Genomic DNA, 19,715 nt, shown 5'->3' with positions numbered 1-19,715 from the left:
CTTCCTTCCGCCTGCGGAGCTCCCGGCAGCGGAGCTCGCGTGCCTCCGCCGAGAGCCCCTGCCAAGACTTACAGATGCTCCCCCTCCTTCCGGCTTCCTCTCCAGCCGACGTCATCTCCGCCCGCCACGTCGCCGTCCTATGACATCACTCGGCTCCGTCCTCTGATTGGTCCCGACTCTCTGCCTCGCCCCGCCTCTTCTATTGCAGCTCCGTCACTCTTCCCGCCCACCTCTGCTCCAGACGCCTCTGCAGAGCTTTCGCGCCTTTTCTCCCTCCTCCATCTTTGCGCGCACTTTTCTCCCGCTTCTTCATCATCCGCAGGTATCCGCTCCTGATATCTTCTATGGCCGCCATCTTTCCCCTTCACCTCCATCACCAGGGTAAGTCCAGCTGGGGCATTTTATAACGTTTTCCAGGTAAACGAACAACTTCTTAACCTTGCTATTTAAACATCTAAGTCCTTGCAAACTTTGTGAACTTAATTAACTTTATTTGAACACCAACTTTGCCAGTCTTGTACACCTCCGGCAGTGCCCCTTTAAGAGCCACATTCGTTTAGTAAAATGATGACCGACAGGTTCTTCTTCTTTCAGTCTTTGCCCTTCTCCTTTCTTCTTGCAGCCGTGCTGGACACTCTTTTCCAGACTGTCTCCATGGAGGGATGTTGCTCCCCAGCCTGGTAAGCCACCTTTTCCTTTATTCCGAATTTCAGCAGGAACTCCGTCCCTTCACTGATGTGCCTTAGTGTGTGGGCTCTTCCCTCCCTCACCACCAACAGTCCAAAAGGGAAGACCCACCTATATCTAATCCCTTTGTCCCTCAGTATCTTCGTTAATGGCTGGAGGGATCTCCGCTTATTTAATGTAGTGGGGGAAATGTCCTGATAAATGGACATTTGGATGCCCTCAAACTTGATGGTGGGGGATGTCCGTGTGATTTTACAGAGTGCCTCTTTCGTTTTGTAATGATGTAACCTCAGAATAACATCCCTCTGGGGATTATTACGCAGGGGCTTGGATCGCAGAGCCTGATGGCAGCGATCCATCAGGAGTTCTGCCTCTGTCTTATCCGGGAGCAGGGACCCCATCCATCTCCCCATCTCCCCAGCATCTCTTCCACGCCCAGTAAGTCCTCAGGGATTCCTCGGATTCTCAAATTGTTTCTCCTGTCCCGATTCTCCCCATCCTCCTGCTTATCCTCTAATTCAGTCAGCCATTTTTTTATCTGAGAGATTTCTTGCTGTGTGCTTGTGGCACTCCACTGCTGTATCCATACGTTTTTCCAGCTCATTAGTGCGCTCCCCAATGTGTTGTATGTCCTTTCTAAGCCCATCCATTTCTTTACGGAAGAAGTCTTTAAGATCTGAAAAGTATGTTGTGAGATCTTTCCGTATCACTGGCTGCATCTCTGCATCGTCCACCTCCCCTTGTCCGTGTGCCGAGTCTGCATCTGAGGTGCTGCCTGGGGACATTGCTGGATCCTCTCTCCCCCTCACCTGCTCCGAACTCCAAAAGTAAGATCTCAGGTCAATAGATCGCTTCTTTTTAGTTTGTACTCAGGTTGTTGTCATCTCTGAGTGTTCCCCTCTCCACAGCTGCGCTTTTTTCTCCAATTCTGTTTTTTTCAGCTAATTATTTGTACTTTTACGCCGGGTATGAGCAGAGCTGTATATTCAAGCCTCCATTCCTTAGCTCGTGTCTCCACCTCCTGGACGCCTTGTTTATTATTACATTTTAAATTTATTAAGCAACTTGAAAAAATTAAAGTAAATAAGGCACCGGGCCCCGATGGCATACATCCAAGAGTTCTCAAGGAGTTAAGCTCAGTAATAGCCAAACCATTATATTTCATATTCAAGGACTCCATTTCCACAGGCTCAGTACCACAAGATTGGCGTAAAGCAGATGTGGTGCCTATATTAAAAAAGGGAGCTAGATCACAACCGGGAAATTACAGACCTGTAAGCCTGACTTCAATAGTAGGGAAAACCTGTCACATGGTACGGTAGCCAATCAGAGTAGGGATAGAGTTCCCACGCTCTGATTGGCTCTAATACCATGTGTGCACGGCCATGTGTCTTTTAATGACGTCATCTTAAAGGCAATTGAAGCAAAGCCATTCTGATTGGCTGTGCTTTCATTGCCTTTAAGTGACGTCACCATTTTTTTTTTGCCAGCCAAAACACATGGTTTTCACGGCCCAATCAGGACCGTGGGAACCATGACGAAAAATATGACGTCATAGGCCTTTAAAAGCCTATGTCGTCTCATTTTGAAGCCAGACGCCGCGGAGGAAGGACCTCCAGAGAAGAAAGAAGACCAGGTCGTGGCCGCAGATGGGGAGAAGACCCCGCCCTTCCTGGAAGGAGATACAAGAAAGAAGAATACAGATGAAGATGGATTACAAATAGAAGACCCGTGGATTGATTTGGATTTTTATTTTAATGTTTATTTTTTTATGGTTTATTATTTTATGGGTTCCTGTGCCTGGTGGATTGTTTGGTGAGTAAGCTGCGCAACGGAATTGGTGGGGGCAAGTAATGGTAAGTGAACTAAAGAAATGTATTTAATGTAACTTGTTAATTTTTTCAAAAGGTTTTTTAACATGTGTATTTTTTTTTTTGTGGTACACTGGCGACACACTTTATTCGAGCTTGGCTAGTCCCACGAATTCGGGTATACCCGGGTGTATTGAGGTTTGTGACTGTTTTCTGCCCGAGTGCATTGAGTTATTTTCCAGGCAGGGATTGAAGCATTTTATTCCCGCTGGCTGCAATACTGCACAGTATATATATATATACTGCATTACAGTTCATGAATTTATGCCATCTGGTAGACACGCGAAGCATTGCAGCCTATTAAATCCTAATCATTATCATTTAACAGATCAGCCGCCCATCAGCCAGGCATGAACCCAGGCTGGGAAGGCAAATGCAACGGGGCTTGTCAGAGGTGAGGAGCGGCGCATTCCAGGTATCTGCCAGGTACATACCGGGTATTTGCTCGAATAAAGTGTGTCGGTGCAGTATATCATTTCTTGCCACTGTATGTATATATGTCTAGAGAGATATATACATACAGGGTAAGAAATGATGTTGTTTTAAAAGCTTGATTTGATGTGTTTTAAATTAATGTGTCTATGCTGCTATGCTTTATTGTGAGTTTAAAGTATTTTAAAATTAGATAGATGTATTCCTTGGTATTGTATTGTGTGTTTAACCAAGGTTACGGATAACCTTGGTTTTAAAGGTTGTATTTTGGTCGGTACTTATATTTTTTCACAGGCTAAATTGTTCTGCTCCAGGCGTGAATTAGTTAATTGTTTCATTGTTCGGGATGGAGTGTGAATTGTTTAGGGATGTATGGTTTTGATAACCCCTCTACATTTATTTGTATATTGGTTCATCATGTGTGTGTATATATATATATATATACAGTATATACACACACATGATGAACCAATATACAAATAAATGTAGAAGGGTTATCAAAACCATACTGTCCTACAACCAAACACTTCTCCATACAGACACACTACATTACAATGAATTTCCTTTAATAATCCTAACTGATCTTACAATCTAAATCATCACAAACCAATGAAAAGCCAATGAAACACCTCACATTCCAATATAAATGATGCATACAATCTATGCACCATATACAGTACATTATGCAAATGAATCAACCAATTAAACAAAAATCAATTAGCAATCATTATTTACATCCACAATCCAATTCACACTCCATCCCGAACAATGAAACAATTAACTAATTCATGCCTGGAGCAGAACAATCTCTCTCTCTCTCTCTCTCTCTCTCTCTCTCTCTCTCTCTCTCTCTCTCTCTCTCTCTCTCTCTCTCTCTCTCTCTCTCTCTCTCCTGTTATTATCTGATAAGGTGTTTAAGGGGTTAATTGATATCTGAATGTTATTGCAATGTATTGGTTTTGTATTTTCTATGTAAGTAGTGGGCAAGACAAGGATGTTGCTGGCGAAGGGGGCTTCTTATTGATGAGGTCAGTAGTACTTTATTTATTTGAATGTGCTAGTTAATGTTTTTAATAATGGGTAATTAATCTATTATCCATATCTGGCTAATAGTTATTTTGCACATTATTGTACTGTAGGTGTTGGGGTATCAGGCTGGTGGTTCCACGGGTGACACATGCGGGGATGAAGCGGTGGTCTCACATCTGTGGGGGCACCGCCGACCCGTAGTCTGCGGGGATGAAGATGCGTGGTCCCACTTCTGTTGGGGCACGGCCGACCCGTAGGTGCGGGGATGATGATGTGTGGTCCCACTTCTGTGGGGGCACCGCGGACCTGTCGTGAGCACTCGTGAGTTCCCCAGACACCCGTGGGAACCACCCGAGGCCCCGCAGACACCTGTTGGTCTGACCCGGGGCTCCCTGACATCCGCTGGGCCTACTGTGGGGACCCAATTGTTGCCCACGGTGACCCAAGGAGACCACCTGGGGGCCATGGTGCTGGCGGGACCCACCAGCAGGCCTCCAGAACCTGTGTAAAAAGGGCTGCTGGTAAACTGTAGGTCTGTCCAGGTGCCCCGCCAGCCCACCGGGGACTCGCGTGGGGCTGCGTTATGAACCCTGTATGTAAAAGTATAAATCTTGTATTTATGGGGGGGCACAGGGGGTGGGTAATGTATTTAATAAATAGAATGATGTTTATTGTGGGGCACTGTATTGTTTTTATTGTTGGTACTGGGGGTGGGGGGGGAGGGGTTTCCCCAAGGGTATGTGGGTAGGCCTCCCTTGTGGGTACTGGGTGGTTAGGCCTCACGGGGGGGGTTAGTGTGGGAGGGTATGTAGGCATCCTGAGTGGTGGGTGAGGGTGGGTTAACCCCTTAATGACTGTAGCGGTTAATAACCGCTATGGTGATTAAGGGGTTAGGGGACATTACTTTGTATGTTTTAATTTTTCTCTCTTTTTTGCAGCAGCGGAGGGGCCATGTGCAGGTGGGTAGTGGGTGTGGGTGTGGTTATTTACACGGGATCCCCCTCCCCACATTTACATACAGTACACTGCACTCACAGAAACACAGGCCAGGGAGATTTTACTGACACAATAGGGGGAGGGGGGCTTACACATATTAGTCAAAGCAGGGAAGTTTAGCAGACACAATAGGGGGAGGCGGTTTTACATAGATTTCAGTGAAGGCAGGGAAGCTTAACACACACAATAGGGGGAGGGTTTTTTACACAGATTACAGTGAAGGCAGGGAGGTTTAACACACACATTAAAAATATGTATGTAATGTATTTATTGTTTATTCTGCCTTAACCCTTCATTGCCTTAGCGGCTATACGTTATGGTAATGAAGCAGCATTTCTGTATTTTTAATAATATTGTGCAGGAGCAAGGGGTTCCCTGAGAATTAATTTCTGGCTCAGGGAACCCCCTGCTCACTGTACAATATTATTAAAAATACAGAAATGCTGCTTCATTACCATACCACATAGCCGCTAAGGTAAAGAACGATTCTTTATTGATGTGTGTGTTTTATTTATACTGTACATGTGCAGAGGGTCTCCGGAGCAGAACCGCTGTGGTTTTAGGTCCGGGGACCCCCTGCTACCCGAGATATAGCCCCCTTTAGGGGGTGCCGGTATCCCTCTGCTTGGTTTACAGGCCGCGGTCACGTGATCGGGACCTTGAAACGCAGAGGTATACCGGCACCTCATAAAGGGGGCTGTATCTCGGGGAGCAGGGGGTCCCCCGATCTGAAACCAACGCGGTTCAGCTCCGGAGACCCCCTGCACATCTACACTATAAATAAAAATGTATTTCAAATGTATTTATTTATATTGATTTATTTATTTATTTATTTAGATTTATTTATTTATTTTTTGGGCGGCTGCTGTGTGTGAGTTTTTTTTATTGTGGGTAGTGGTGGTGGGTGAAGGGGGTATTAGCCCCAACGGTGGTTGTTTAGGGCTTGCGGGGGCTAGCGGGAGGGCTTAACCCCTTCATGACCATAGTGGTATTAACTGCTACGGTCGTGAAGAGGTTAAGTGCACCCGCAACCCCCCCGCAAGTCCTAAACTCACACCAAGGGCCAAATACCCCCTTCACCCACCCCCGCTACCCACAATAAAGCGGGCACGGTGGGTTAACCCCTTCATTGACTTAGCGGCTATACGCTATGGTAATGAAGCAGCATTTCTGTATTTTTAATAATATTGTGCAGCATTAATTTCTGGCTCAGGGAACCCCCTGCTCACTGTACAATATTATTAAAATACAGAAATACTGCTTCGTTACCGTAGCACATAGCCGCTAAGGTAAGGAATGAGTGTTTATTTATATATGTTTTTTATTCATACTGTAGATGTGCAGAGGGTCTCCAGAGCAGAACCGCTGTGGTTTTAGGTCCAGGGACCCCCTGCTCCCCGAGACACAGGCCTCTTTTGGGGATGCCGGTATCCCTCTGCTTTGTTTACAGGTCGCGGTCTCGTGATCGGGACCTTTAAACGCAGAGGGATACCGGCACCTAATAAAGGGGGCTGTATCTCGGGAAGCACGGGGTCCCCCGACCTGAAACCAACGCGGTTCAGCTCCGGAGACCCCCTGCACATGTACACTATGAATAAAAATGTACAGTACTGTATGTTAGGGGTTATAGGGGACGGCTTCAAAGACAACAGCTCGCAAACGCCCCCATGTGTTTTTACACGGCATTGCAGTATTGCAGCCAGCGGGAATAAAATGCTTAAATCACAGCCGGGAAAATATTGCAATACACTACGGCCGAAAACGATACAAAACCGAACATCACCGGGATATACCCAAATTTGCGGAACTAGCCGAGTTAGAATAAAGTTGTTCACCTCTGTAGATCACAACTGGGAAATTACAGACCTGTAAGCCTGACTTCAATAGTAGGGAAACTACTTGAAGGTTTAATACGGGATAATATTCAGGAATACCTAATGGAAAACAAAATTATTAGTAATAGTCAGCATGGATTTATGAAGGATAGATCTTGCCAAACTAACCTTATTTGTTTCTTTGAGGAGGTAAGTAGGAATTTAGACCAGGGTAATGCAGTTGATGTGGTCTACTTAGATTTTGCAAAGGCTTTTGATACAGTTTCACACAAGAGGTTGGTGTACAAAATAAAGAAAATTGGACTCAGTAATAATATATGCACCTGGATTGAAAACTGGTTAAAGGACAGACAACAGAGGGTTGTCATAAATGGAACTTTTTCAGGTTGGGCTAAAGTCGTGAGTGGAGTATCTCAAGGATCGGTACTGGGACCCCTGCTTTTTAACTTGTTTATTAATGACCTTGAGGTTGGGATCGAGAGCAAAGTCTCCATCTTTGCTGATGATACTAAATTGTGTAAGGTAATAGAATCCGAGCAGGATGTAATTTCTCTTCAGAAGGACTTGGAGAGACTGGAAACGTGGGCAGGTAAATGGCAGATGAGGTTTAATACAGATAAATGTAAGGTTATGCATTTGGGATGCAAGAATAAAAAGGCGACTTACAAATTAAATGGAGATATATTGGGGGAATCCTTGATGGAGAAGGATTTAGGAGTGCTTGTAGACAGCAGGCTTAGCAATAGTGCCCAATATCATGTAGTAGCTGCAAAGGCAAACAAGATCTTATCTTGCATCAAACGGGCAATGGATGGAAGGGAAGTAAACATAATTATGCCCCTTTACAAAGCATGAGTAAGACCACACCTTGAATATGGATTACAAATTTGGGCACCAATCCTAAGAAAAGACATTATGGAACTAGAGAGAGTGCAGAGAAGAGCCACCAATTTAATAAAGGGGATGGACATTCTAATTTATGAGGAGAGGCTATCTAAATTAGATTTATTTACATTAGAAAAGAGGCAGTGAAAACAAAGAAAAACCTGGCGCCAAAAGTTCATTGGATAATCCTGTACTCCTCAGGGGATCAGCACACTTGCTTGACAGGCCATGTAGGGGAAAAAACACAAACAGACACAGATCATAGTGCAACACTGTAGGGTTAAAACAGGTCTACACTAATACACACACTGCACATATAACATAGAGACTCCTAGTGACTATAAAAAGTATTTATTAAATAAAAAGAACTATGCCATAAAATGGTTTGGACAAATGAGAACACCGCTGGTCATCCAGATGGGAAAAATCAGAGCCCTACTTACAAGCAGCAAGGCAAATACAGGCAATGCAACAAAGAGTCCTCCGGCTGCTGCTGATGTCTTTGCAGAGATGTAGTTCCTGCTGCACCGTGACTCTCGTGCTGACTCTCCCGAGAGTCACGGTGCAGCAGGAACTACATCTCTGCAAAGACATCAGCAGCAGCCGGAGGACTCTTTGTTGCATTGCCTGTATTTGCCTTGCTTCTTGTAAGTAGGGCTCTGATTTTTCCCATCTGGATGACCAGCGGTGTTCTCAATTGTCCAAACCATTTTATGGCATAGTTCTTTTTATTTAATAAATACTTTTTATAGTCACTAGGAGTCTCTATGTTATATGTGCAGTGTGTGTATTAGTGTAGACCTGTTTTAACCCTACAGTGTTGCACTATGATCTGTGTCTGTTTGTGTTTTTTCCCCTACATGGCCTGTCAAGCAAGTGTGCTGATCCCCTGAGGAGTACAGGATTATCCAATGAACTTTTGGCGCCAGGTTTTTCTTTGTTTTCACTTTCACTTTCTCTGTCAGTACTGACAGTATTACTAGGCAGCCTTTATATATATATATATATATATATATATATATATATATATATATATATTGCAATTGTCACACTGGTGTTTTAGTCTTTAGCGCTTGTTCACATTTTTTCTTTTTCACATTAGAAAAGAGGCGTCTAAGAGGGGATATGATAACTATATACAAATATATTCAGGGACAATACAAGGAGCTTTCAAAATAACTATTCATCCCACGGGCTGTACAAAGGACTCGGGCCATCCCTTAATGTTGGAGGAAAGGGAATTTAACCAGCAACAAAGGAAAGGGTTCTTTACAGTAAGAGGGGTTAAGGCTGCACTCCACAAAAAAGAAAAATGCATACAATTTACCGGTGCTGCTGGTTCAAGGAAGTACCTGCCATAAACTCCAAAGTACACTGAGGAAAAGAAGGGATCCAGCGCTCCACGGATTTCTGAATAAGAAATATTTATTGTGCCACACAACGTTTCGACCTTATGGTCTTTATCAAGTGACTAGGCATACATAAGTCACTAAAAGTTACCACCCCTGGGGTGCGTGTCTATGACGTCATCCAGGACAGTCGGGTAGAGGAAGAGCTCCTGAGACCCTCCTGAATAAACTTACTTTTTAAGGAGTTTCAACCCGACCAAAAACCTATAAAAAGCCCCTAAAAGGTTCCTAAACCCGGCAGGATGGCTAATAAAGGGAAAAATCCCCCGACTCATGGAGTTTCCAACTTCTTTACCCCTGCAAAGCGGCCTACAGAAGCGAGTGGAAAGAGGCAAGATGGCCCCCAGACTCCAGGCCCACGAGGCACACAAGGCCCCACGGAACCAGCACACCCTGCCGAGTCCCCCCCACCCGCAGAGGGGGAATCACGAAGGCATACTTGGAGGAACTACATGCCAAACTACAGTGCTAAATACAATAAAGTTGGAGCGCAGAGAGAAAAGGGTGGTGTTAGACAAAATCACTTTAATGGGTAAAATAACATTTAAAACTTACAATTAGTAAAGCTGCATCGCCCATGGGGTTCCCAAGCCTGTCCTCACAGTGAGGACAGGCTTGGGAACCCCATGGGCGATGCAGCTTTACTAATTGTAAGTTTTAAATGTTATTTACCCATTAAAGTGATTTTGTCTAACACCACCCTTTTCTCTCTGCGCTCCAACTTTATTGTATTTCTGACTGTTGTCCCGGGTGATCGCCGGAGGATTTGGGAGCTGCGGGGGAGAGGTGGATAAACAGAGATATCCAGGAGAGAACAGACGAGCGCAGTCTCCTTTTCTGCTGCAAACTACAGTGCTCACTCCAAACCAACATCAAGGAGGTGGTGGCCGAAATCCGGCAGGACATCAATGGCCTCCAGGAGCGCACCACCACGCTAGAAGCCAGACTCGACGAGGCCTTACATCATCAGTCAGAGGCTGACGACGAAATCATCCGCTTGGGCCACGAAATCAACACCCTACGGATGGCCTGGAAGACCAGGAAAACAGGGATCGACGCCAGAACCTGCGCATCCGCCGACATCCCTGAGGCGAATCCTGCCTGCGCACCTGAGGGCCCTACCTGGTGGATTTTTTTCCTTCTCCTTTGCCCGGACCTTGAGCCAAGAGACCTGGAGATTGACAGAGCGCATAGAGCTCTGGGCCCACGCTCCGAGGACCCTAATCGCCACGCGGGACGCGATCGTGCGACTGCACAGCTATTCAACCAAAGACAAGCTGATCGGCGCTAGCAGGGAGAGAAACACGATCGCGGTTCCGAGGCGAACAGCTACAGGTCTACAATGACCTTTCTAAACTTACCATAGATCGACGCAAGGCTCTTCGCCCCCCTCACATTGCTCCTGAGAGAAAAAGGGATAACATACAAATGGGGATTCCCCTTCAAATTGGTGGTCCCCCCACAAGGGCAAATACCTAACAATTAGGGCACCCCGAGGACACTGGCACCTTTTGCTAAAGCCCTGGGCCCTCCAGATGACCCCTTCCAACCTGCCCACTCAGCCGGTGACCCGGCCCCGGGAGAAGGACGACATACCTGTGAGGACCTCTGAGAGAATCGCGGGACAGAGGCAAATCCGGGAAAAATGAGGGACCTCACAGAACTGTCCCACAAATTCCAGCTGGCAGAATATACCACCGTCCATCCCACAAAACATAAAAAAACAGCCCTCAAAATGGCGCCCGGGCACATCCTTACCTTCCCTCGTGGCCTTCCCCTCGACCCAGGGCTCACCGGAGATCTTACCCCGCGTACAACCCTTGCAGCCAGCCCCTGAGACCTCAATGAGGACAATCCAGCCACAGGACGATGAGTAGCTGAATCCGGAGCCCCGCTGAGGATCACGATCCCCGCCTGCCTAAACACCGACATCAGCTCCGCAGTTCTCCCAAGATGGCGGCCGGAGCGCCCATACCCCTCCTCGTGGTACTTCTCCGATCCGCGGTTGCTCTGCTGCTTCGGTCACCAAAATGGTGCCCGAGGAGGCCTCACGCCAGCGAGTCGAGCCCCGCTGAGGTCAGAAGAGCGCCGACTGACGTCATCGCGCTGCACGATGGGCTCCCCGCGGCGACGGCTGCACTGCCTGAGCATGGCGGTGGGCTGTGCCGTCGGGGCGTGATGACACCATCCGACGCAGACCGCTTGACTTCCCCGGCGTCATCCTCCGGAAGATCCCCTTTTTCACCCCCCTTCTCCTTCTCCCGGCCGTGGTTTCCTCAACGCTCCCCCTCCTCGACCGGGGGGGTTGGGCCAAGGTGTATACCCCTGCTCAGGACGCCCGATCCCCCTTTCCCCCCCCCCACCGCGAGAACCCAAGCACCGCGATCCAGAAACCCAACGGACATACGCCGACAGACAGGGTTTATACCAGTGCTCCACACATGCCCCCCGTCCACCTCCCCCCATATGTCTCAAGGTCAGCAATGTCCCCCCCTCCCGTCCTCATTACCGCGCCTCCCCACAACAGCATGCCCAGCAAGAGGTTCCCCCCAAACCCCTGCTCTCCCCCACCCCGAACCCCTGAGACAAACCCTCCCAGTTGCCCCCTGAACCCCCCCCCCACCACCCCCACCCACTCCCCAAGAGAGGGGTCACGTATCCCAGACACAACCCAACCAGCTACATTTGCAGGTGAATAAGGACATGAAAATAACATTTTTCTGATATGACACAAAAGACTGCACTAACTTTGTATTACCGTAGTATCTGGTGCCTGCATCTTTGAATGTTCCATCTGCACAATGCTTTGGGCTCAACGATCAAGATGGTTCCCCTCGCCCCCCCACCTCCTCTCTCCACCCTCACCTCCGGGACCCCCCCCCTCCCCACCTACTCCCAACCCCTCCCACCCTCCCTTCCACCTCCACCAACCCCCCCAACACCCCCCCCGGTCTCTCGCCCACCCTCCCTCCCCCTGCTCCCCGACCCAGGAACAGCTACGTCCATCCCCCCCTCTCCCCCCCTTCCCTCATTATAAAACCCCCCTCCTCCCCTTTTCCCACCCCCTCCCCCCAACATCCTCTCCTCACCCACATTTGTCCCACTTCCCCCCCGGCCCTCCCCTCCCCCCCCCCCTTCTTCCCCCTCCAGCTGATCCCGTATGCCTCTGCCTTAACGCTGCTATATTTCTGCAGGAATATAGGTTTTGACTACAGGCTTCCCCGAAGTTTATCACGGGAGGACGTGCTGTCTCTATATTATCGTAAATATTGGTCATTCACCTAACTGTAAGAAAAATGTTCTCACTATTTATGACTCAGTGCCCAGTGTTACCCTCTCCCCCCACCCGCCCCCCCTCCCCTTCCCCCCACATCACCCCCTCCCTACCCCTGCCCCCCCCCCGTAACCCACCCCCCCGACCCCTTCGGACTGAACCACTCACCCCCCGCGTCTGTTCGGCCGGACACGCTCACGCAGATTGGCCTGACAGACGCGGTACCCAGTTTACCACACGAGGTCGCACAGCATCTGTGCTATGGCAAATGTCTGTTGTCTCAACTGCTAAATGTAAATTACGTACAATATTCAATGTTTAAATGTATAAGCCTGTACCCCCCCCTCCCTACCACCGTATCCCTTCCCCCCCCTAATTACCCCCCATCTGTCCGACGCTTTACCCAGGTTTACCACAAGAGGTCACACAACACCTGTATCAACGGCAAATGTTTGATGTCTATATTGTTAAATGTAAACTGTGTACCACTGCGCAAGGTTCAATGTTTAAGCCTGCACCCCCCCCTCCCCTTTCTCTCTCAACCCTCTTCCCCCCCCCCCCGGCCTTCCTCTCCCTTTTAACCACCCTCCTACACTTATCCCCCCCTTACCCCCTCCTTATACCCTTTCCTCCCACCCCCTTCTCAGCCCTCCCTCTCTCCACCCCCCCCCTCTGCCCATCCCCCCCTCTGCCCATCCCCCCCCTCTCTCTCTCCTCCCCACCCCTCCCTACCCCCCCCCCCCCTTTTTCTCTCTTGTTCCCTAAATCTCCCCCCCCTACCCCACAGTTGCTACTATCGGCCCCAACCCCTCACCCCCCGTTCCAGCTCCCCCCCCCTAGCCCAACCCCGTCCACATACTGAAAGATAGAGCAAAGGCCCAGCGGACCTGTCATCCATCTCACCCACTTGGCCACCCCGGTGTTGGAAACGTCGGGTGAAACCAAAGAACCTTCTGGGTCTCCTCCCGGCCCGCCTTCACTGGAGAGCGTTCTCGGACCCGCCCCCAAGGGTCTTACACCCCACTAACCGGTTCTTTACCTAAGACCGGTCAAACACCTTTAGACCCCACTAGGGTCAATTTTCCTCTCTTTTCCAGCCGCTGTTACTGTCCCAGTGGCCCCCCTCCCGACCCCCCCTCCTCTGCCCATTTTGGCTGTACCCCCCTAGCACTATCCTAGTGACAACACACGCGGTCTCAGCTGAGCGGTAACAATGTCTCTTCAAAAAGCACTAATAATTGTCTCCTTAAACGTGAAGGGTCTCCACAATAATAGAAAGTGTCGCCTGGCTCTCCAGGAGATAAAGAAAACAGGAGGAGATGTTGTTTTCCTCCAGGAGATGCACTTCACATCGCAAGAAATAAATAAAATATTTTAGCATGCGTTCCCAATGAGCTATTTCGCATCATTTAGCAGCAAGCGTAGAGGGGTTGCCATTCTGCTCTGTCAGGGCACTCCTTTTAATTTATCAAAAATCCAGGCAGATCCAGAGGGGAGATTTATTGTAGTCTATGGCTCGCTATCCAGCACGTCAATCGCCCTTATTAACCTATACGCCCCAAATGAGAACCAGACAGAATTTCTTAAAAAGGTTCTGGAAGAAATTGACCCAAAATACCTATCCTCAATACTCATTGCAGGGGATCTAAATATGGCTCTCAACCCAAAAGAAGACAAATCGAGCCAACCAGGACGGCAACACTCTACTCAGTCACAAAGACTGGGGAAAAAATTCAAGGACATTATCGGGGACTTTCCTCTGGTAGACATTTGGAGAACACAACATCAGGGGCAAAGGGATTACACTTTTTACTCGGCGCCTCACCAGTCTTACTCCCGTATTGACTACTTTCTTGCTTCCAAGAACGTCCTAGAGGCCACCACTGACACCGATATCGGCCCAATTACGTGGTCAGATCACGCTCCCATCACCATGACCCTATCCATCCCCTTCGGGAAAACTATCTCATACTGCTGGAAACTAAACGACTCCTTACTGAACCACTCCGGGACAGTGATGGACCTCAAAAAATCCCTTAAGGAATATTTCAGAATAAACAAAGGCTCAGTAGCCTCTCCAGCAAGCCTGTGGGAAGCCCATAAGGTGACAATCCGAGGAAATCTTATCTCGATTGCCTCCCACCGGAAGAAAACTAAACTCAAATTAACTAAAGAGCTCACAGCCAAAATAATCGACTTAGAGCAACAGCATAAAAATAACCCCTCCCGGAGAATTTATAAACAATTGATAACTGCTCGAAAAGATTTAAAAATCATCCAATTAGAGGATGTAGAAAAAGCTCTTAAATGGACGGGTCACAGGTATTATGATAAAGGGAACAAGGCCGATAGACTTCTTGCCAGCAAGTTACGAGGCATACAAAAAAGATCGCAAATCACGGCGATCAGGAATAATTCTGGTGAACTCCAATACAACGGAAAAAAAATAGCAGAGGAATTCACCAAATTTTACACTAAACTATATAACCTGAGAGCCCACTCTGCTAACTCTAGAGAGACGGATACGGCTTTAGCCGCCGGTTACCTAGCCGAATGCGACCTTCCTTCATTAACAGAGGAAGAAAACACTTATCTAAATGCGAAAATCACGCTAGACGAATTAGAAATGGCCGTTAGAGCCTCAAAAAATTCTAAGGCGCCGGGCCCCGATGGCTTCACGAATGCATACTACAAAAAATTCTTCCCCATTCTGTCCAAACATCTATTAAGTTTGTTCAACTCATTTCTAGAAGGGAGCCCTATCCCGTCCACAATGTCGTCCGCAAATTTGGCAATAATACTTAAAGACGGGAAGGACCCCACCCAATGTGGCAGTTATAGACCAATTTCACTGTTGAACAACGACCTTAAACTATATAGTAAAATTTTGTCGAACAGACTTAATCCTATCCTCCCGAGATTAATACACAAGGACCAGGTTGGGTTTGTCCTGGGCCGTCAGGCCTCAGACAATACACGTAAAATAATTAATTTAGTTGACCATGTCCACCGTTCAGGCTCGAAGGCAATGTTATTAAGCCTAGACGCAGAGAAGGCGTTTGACAGGATTGATTGGCTATTTCTAAACCAGACACTGATTAAATTTGGCTTTAGAGATTCATTCTTGAAGGGCGTTCAAGCACTTTATCAGAATCCCTCAGCCTCGGTACGCCTCTCGGGCGGAGGCTCTGAACGATTCAAAATCCAGAATGGCACCAGACAAGGATGCCCCTATCTCCCCTTCTCTTCGCCCTCACGATTGAACCACTGGCGTATAAAATAAGACGGAACCCGAACATTCAGGGAATCCCGATCGCTAAAGCACAATACAAAATTTCCCTATTCGCTGATGACATCATCCTTACTCTGACTAAACCTCTAACTTCCCTCCCCAACCTCCAGAGGGAACTGTCGGAGTTTGGTAGAGTATCAGGATACAAGATAAACAGCGACAAATCAGAGGCTCTAAATCTTAGTCTCCCAGATCCCGAAGTCAATCTTCTCAAGACCAATTTTAGCTACAGATGGTGCCCTTCACACATTAAATATCTGGGAGTTAATGTGTCAAGGCACTATCGGGATTTATACCGGGATAACTACCCGCGGTTATGGCACAGGATCAAAAAGGATCTAGATCAGTGGGAAGGTTACCAGATATCGTGGTTCGGTCGCATGATCTCCACTAAGATGAATATACTCCCAAGAATGTTATACCTTTTTCAAACACTCCCGACCCACGTTCCGGGCGCTGATCTCAAAAATATGCAAAACAGAATATTTCATTTTATTTGGCAGGGCAAAAGACCCCGAGTCGCCAGATCGATCTTGATGGCAGCAGGATCTAGGGGAGGCCTGGGGGTACCAGATCTACACAGATATTATCTAGCTGCACAGCTCAAGCAGGTGGTAATGTGGAATTCTGACCCGACCCGTTGTAGTTGGGTGGAGATAGAGACTCAATGTGCCAAAATGCCTTCTCTGCAAGCCTGCCTCTGCAGCCTGGACAGAGGAGAGGGTCATACACACAATCTGCAACTACAGGCCTCCCGTTTCACATGGGACGTTTGGTCACGTTGTAAATACAAATATGGCCTTACTACCAAAAGCTCCCAATTGACCCCCATCTTTAACAATCCGAAATTCCCCCCGGGATGTGGATCTAAACTGTTCAATCAATACACCACAAGGGGTATAGAGGCGATTGCGGACCTTCTGAGCCTGGGGAGGCTTCTGAGTTTCCAAGAGATAAGGACCAAATATAAAATCAGTGAATTGGACACATTCAAATATCTCCAAATTAGAAACTTTATTAGGACAACATGCCCTCTCCCAGAATACCCCACTCTCACACCGTTTGAACTTCTTTGCGAGACAAAGACCCATCAGAAAGGTCTAATCTCAGATATATACGGGGCTCTAGAGCGCTCCTCGGCCCCAAAAGAGCATGACTATATGCTCAAATGGGCAGCTGACCTGAACATGGATATAGACAGAGAGACTTGGGAAGAAATCTGGGAGACAGCCTCGGAGACCTCCCTATGTACTACAATAAAGGAAAACATTTATAAAATTATGTTTGGCTGGTATCTTACCCCAGCACGATTAAACCAAATCTACCCTCTGGCATCAGATCTATGTTGGAGAGGCTGTGGTCATAGAGGGGATATGGTCCACATCTGGTGGACCTGTCCAGAAATTGGGAAGTACTGGACCAAGGTCCAAATTTTGATAAAAGAGGTCACCGACCTGGAAGTGCCTATGGAACCACTGACCTACCTACTGGCCGCACCACTGAAGGACATTGTCCGGCCAGTTAGGAAATTGATCTCCTTCATTCTCACTGCGGCTAGATGCTGTATTGCGGCCTCCTGGAGGAAAACAACCACGCCGGCACTGGGAACGATCAGAAAAAGAATTGACGAGGTGATGGTCATGGAACGACTCACCGCCATCGTTAGACAAAAAATTCCGGCATACGAGGAAATCTGGGATCCATGGATCTCCAGCAATAGGTCCAGACAGCCAACTACAGCGCACCAGAGACCGATCACCCCTCCATAAGCGCGCCAACACTGCCCTACAGCTCACACCCCCAAACAGTCAGATGGGTCCCCCACCCCTTCCCCCTACCCCCTTCCTCCCCACCCTACCCCCCCCCTTGTACCTTCCCTGCCCCCCCCCCCCTCTGCCTTCCCTCTCTGAAGGCACCCCCCCTTTCTCTACGGACAACTGCGGTTGTCTTTCTGTTTCCCCCCCAAAAAAGTTGCGGAGTTGAAAATGTTAGGCTTTATCGCACAGTATCACTGTATGTATACCTGAATGCCTAATAAAATTGTTTGGAAAAAAAAAAAGTTACCACCCCTGATCACATACAATGATTTTTTCCATAAAAATAAGTACAGACATTTAACTGATACTCATGGAAATATGGACATTCGCAAGAAGACGCGAAGTTGTATTTTTGTATGACTTCTTTTCTCTTTATTATCCTGTATACAGTATGTGTCCTCATATTTATAATCTGTGTATGGCTAAATAGTCTCAGACTATACAGTATGAACTCGTAATACAGTGTGAACTCGTATCGTTAATCTCTGCTTCAAATATAAATCTTCACATTACAATTACTGTACCGTACACGCACACGCACACACGCACACACGCACACAGACACACACGCACACACACACACGCACACAAACTTGCAGAACTGTACGGCTGTACTGTGTAGTTTGAATTGCTATTAGACTTTTAAGACAACAGCTCGCGATCGACCACTTGAGTTTCTAGACGGTATTGCAGACAACGCTAAAATGCAATTTTCTGCACCCGATAGAAACCTGAGTCAATGGCGGTACGGTTGGAAGACATCACGTGCCATAACAGGGGTATTCCGAGCGGTACACTGGGAGAAGTTTTAGAATAACGGCCGCTGCAGCTGTATATTATTCTCAGTGTCTGATGTTTCCCATTCAGTGAATAATTCACTATGGTTTTCTGAAGTTATTTTTGTTGCATGGAAATGGTGCTTATAAATCTCGCCTTCCTTGTAATCTCTTATGTCTCGCTGAAACTTTTTAATATTACCTGTCTTGTGATCTGTTACACATCTATATATATAAAACTGAAAAATTCTTTGTCTGTGGGTTTGTGCGTTTGCTGATTGGTTGGCGATTGCTAATGCTCTGATTGGCCTGTGGGGTGGAGTGACGTCAGAAACATGGCTACACACGCCCTCACCCTCACAGCCTTCTCACACCGCGTGCCACTATGACTGAGAGCCACACGCAGTGCACCCACACGTCACACCCGCCGCCCGCACCACCGCCTCACAACCTCTACATGCCCCGCCGACTGACACCCTCCATTCTCCGCGCCTCACCTCCAGAGGCCCAAAAACCTCACACCCTCCACCCGCCCGCTGCCTCACACCCTGCACCCGCCACGCCTCACACCCTCCACTTGCCGCCTCACACCCTCCTCCCGCCACGCCTCATACCCTAAACCCGCCACGCCTCAACCCCTCCATCCGCTGCCTCACACCCTCCACCCGCCACGCCTCACACCCTCCACCAGCCACGCCTCACCTCCAGCGGCCCCACACCCTCCACCCACCCCACACCCTCCACCCGCCACATAGCCTCACACCCTCCACCCGCCGTGCATCACCTCCAGCCACCCCACCGCCTCACACCCTCCACCCGCCCTGCCGCTTCACACCCTCCACCCGCCGTGCCTCACACCCTCCATCCGCCGCGCATCACCTCCAGCCACCCCACCGCCTCATACCTTCCACCTGCCACGCCGCCTCACAACCTCTAGCCGCCCGCCACCTCACAACCTCCAGCCGCCCCGCCGCATCACACCCTCCACCCGCCGCACCTCACACCCTCCAGCCGCAGCATAGCCTCACACCGTCCACCCGCCCCCTCACACCCTCCACCCGCCGCCTCACACTATCCAGCCACAGCATAGCATCACACCCTTCACCCGCCCGCCGCCTCACACTATCCACCCGCAATGCCACCTCACGAAACACCTTAGCCGGAGACCCGCCGCCTCACACCCTCTACCTTGGTTGCCGCCTCACACCCTCCAACCGCCGCATAGCCTCAAATCCTCCACCCCCCAGCCGCCTCACACCCACCAACCACCGCCTCACGCGCAGGGGGTGGAGAGTGATGTGATGTGCAGAGGGGGGGGGGCAGTGATGCTAGCGGCAGGGGAGAGTGATGTGAGTGAGGTGCAGGGGGGGAGAGTGATGTTAGGTGCAGGTGGGGGGGAAGCGTGAGGTGCA

The 19,715-nt window shown here is 48.6% G+C and overlaps 1 long non-coding RNA gene across 1 annotated transcript in view; it reads left to right on the top strand.

Moving 5' to 3' along the window:
* Positions 1 to 236: 236 nt before the first annotated feature.
* LOC142490558 (uncharacterized) overlaps positions 237 to 19,715 on the top strand; it is an 80,902-nt gene continuing 61,423 nt past the window's right edge. The window contains exons 1-2 of the long non-coding RNA XR_012800104.1: positions 237 to 381; positions 623 to 680. This is a non-coding gene — a long non-coding RNA (uncharacterized LOC142490558). The remainder of the gene's footprint in view (positions 382 to 622; positions 681 to 19,715) is intronic.

The sequence above is a fragment of the Ascaphus truei genome, chromosome 3 (assembly GCF_040206685.1).
Source record: "Ascaphus truei isolate aAscTru1 chromosome 3, aAscTru1.hap1, whole genome shotgun sequence".
NCBI lineage: Eukaryota > Metazoa > Chordata > Amphibia > Anura > Ascaphidae > Ascaphus > Ascaphus truei.
The sequence above is the reverse complement of the archived record's forward strand: the minus strand, read 5'-3'. Positions and strand labels throughout refer to the sequence as shown.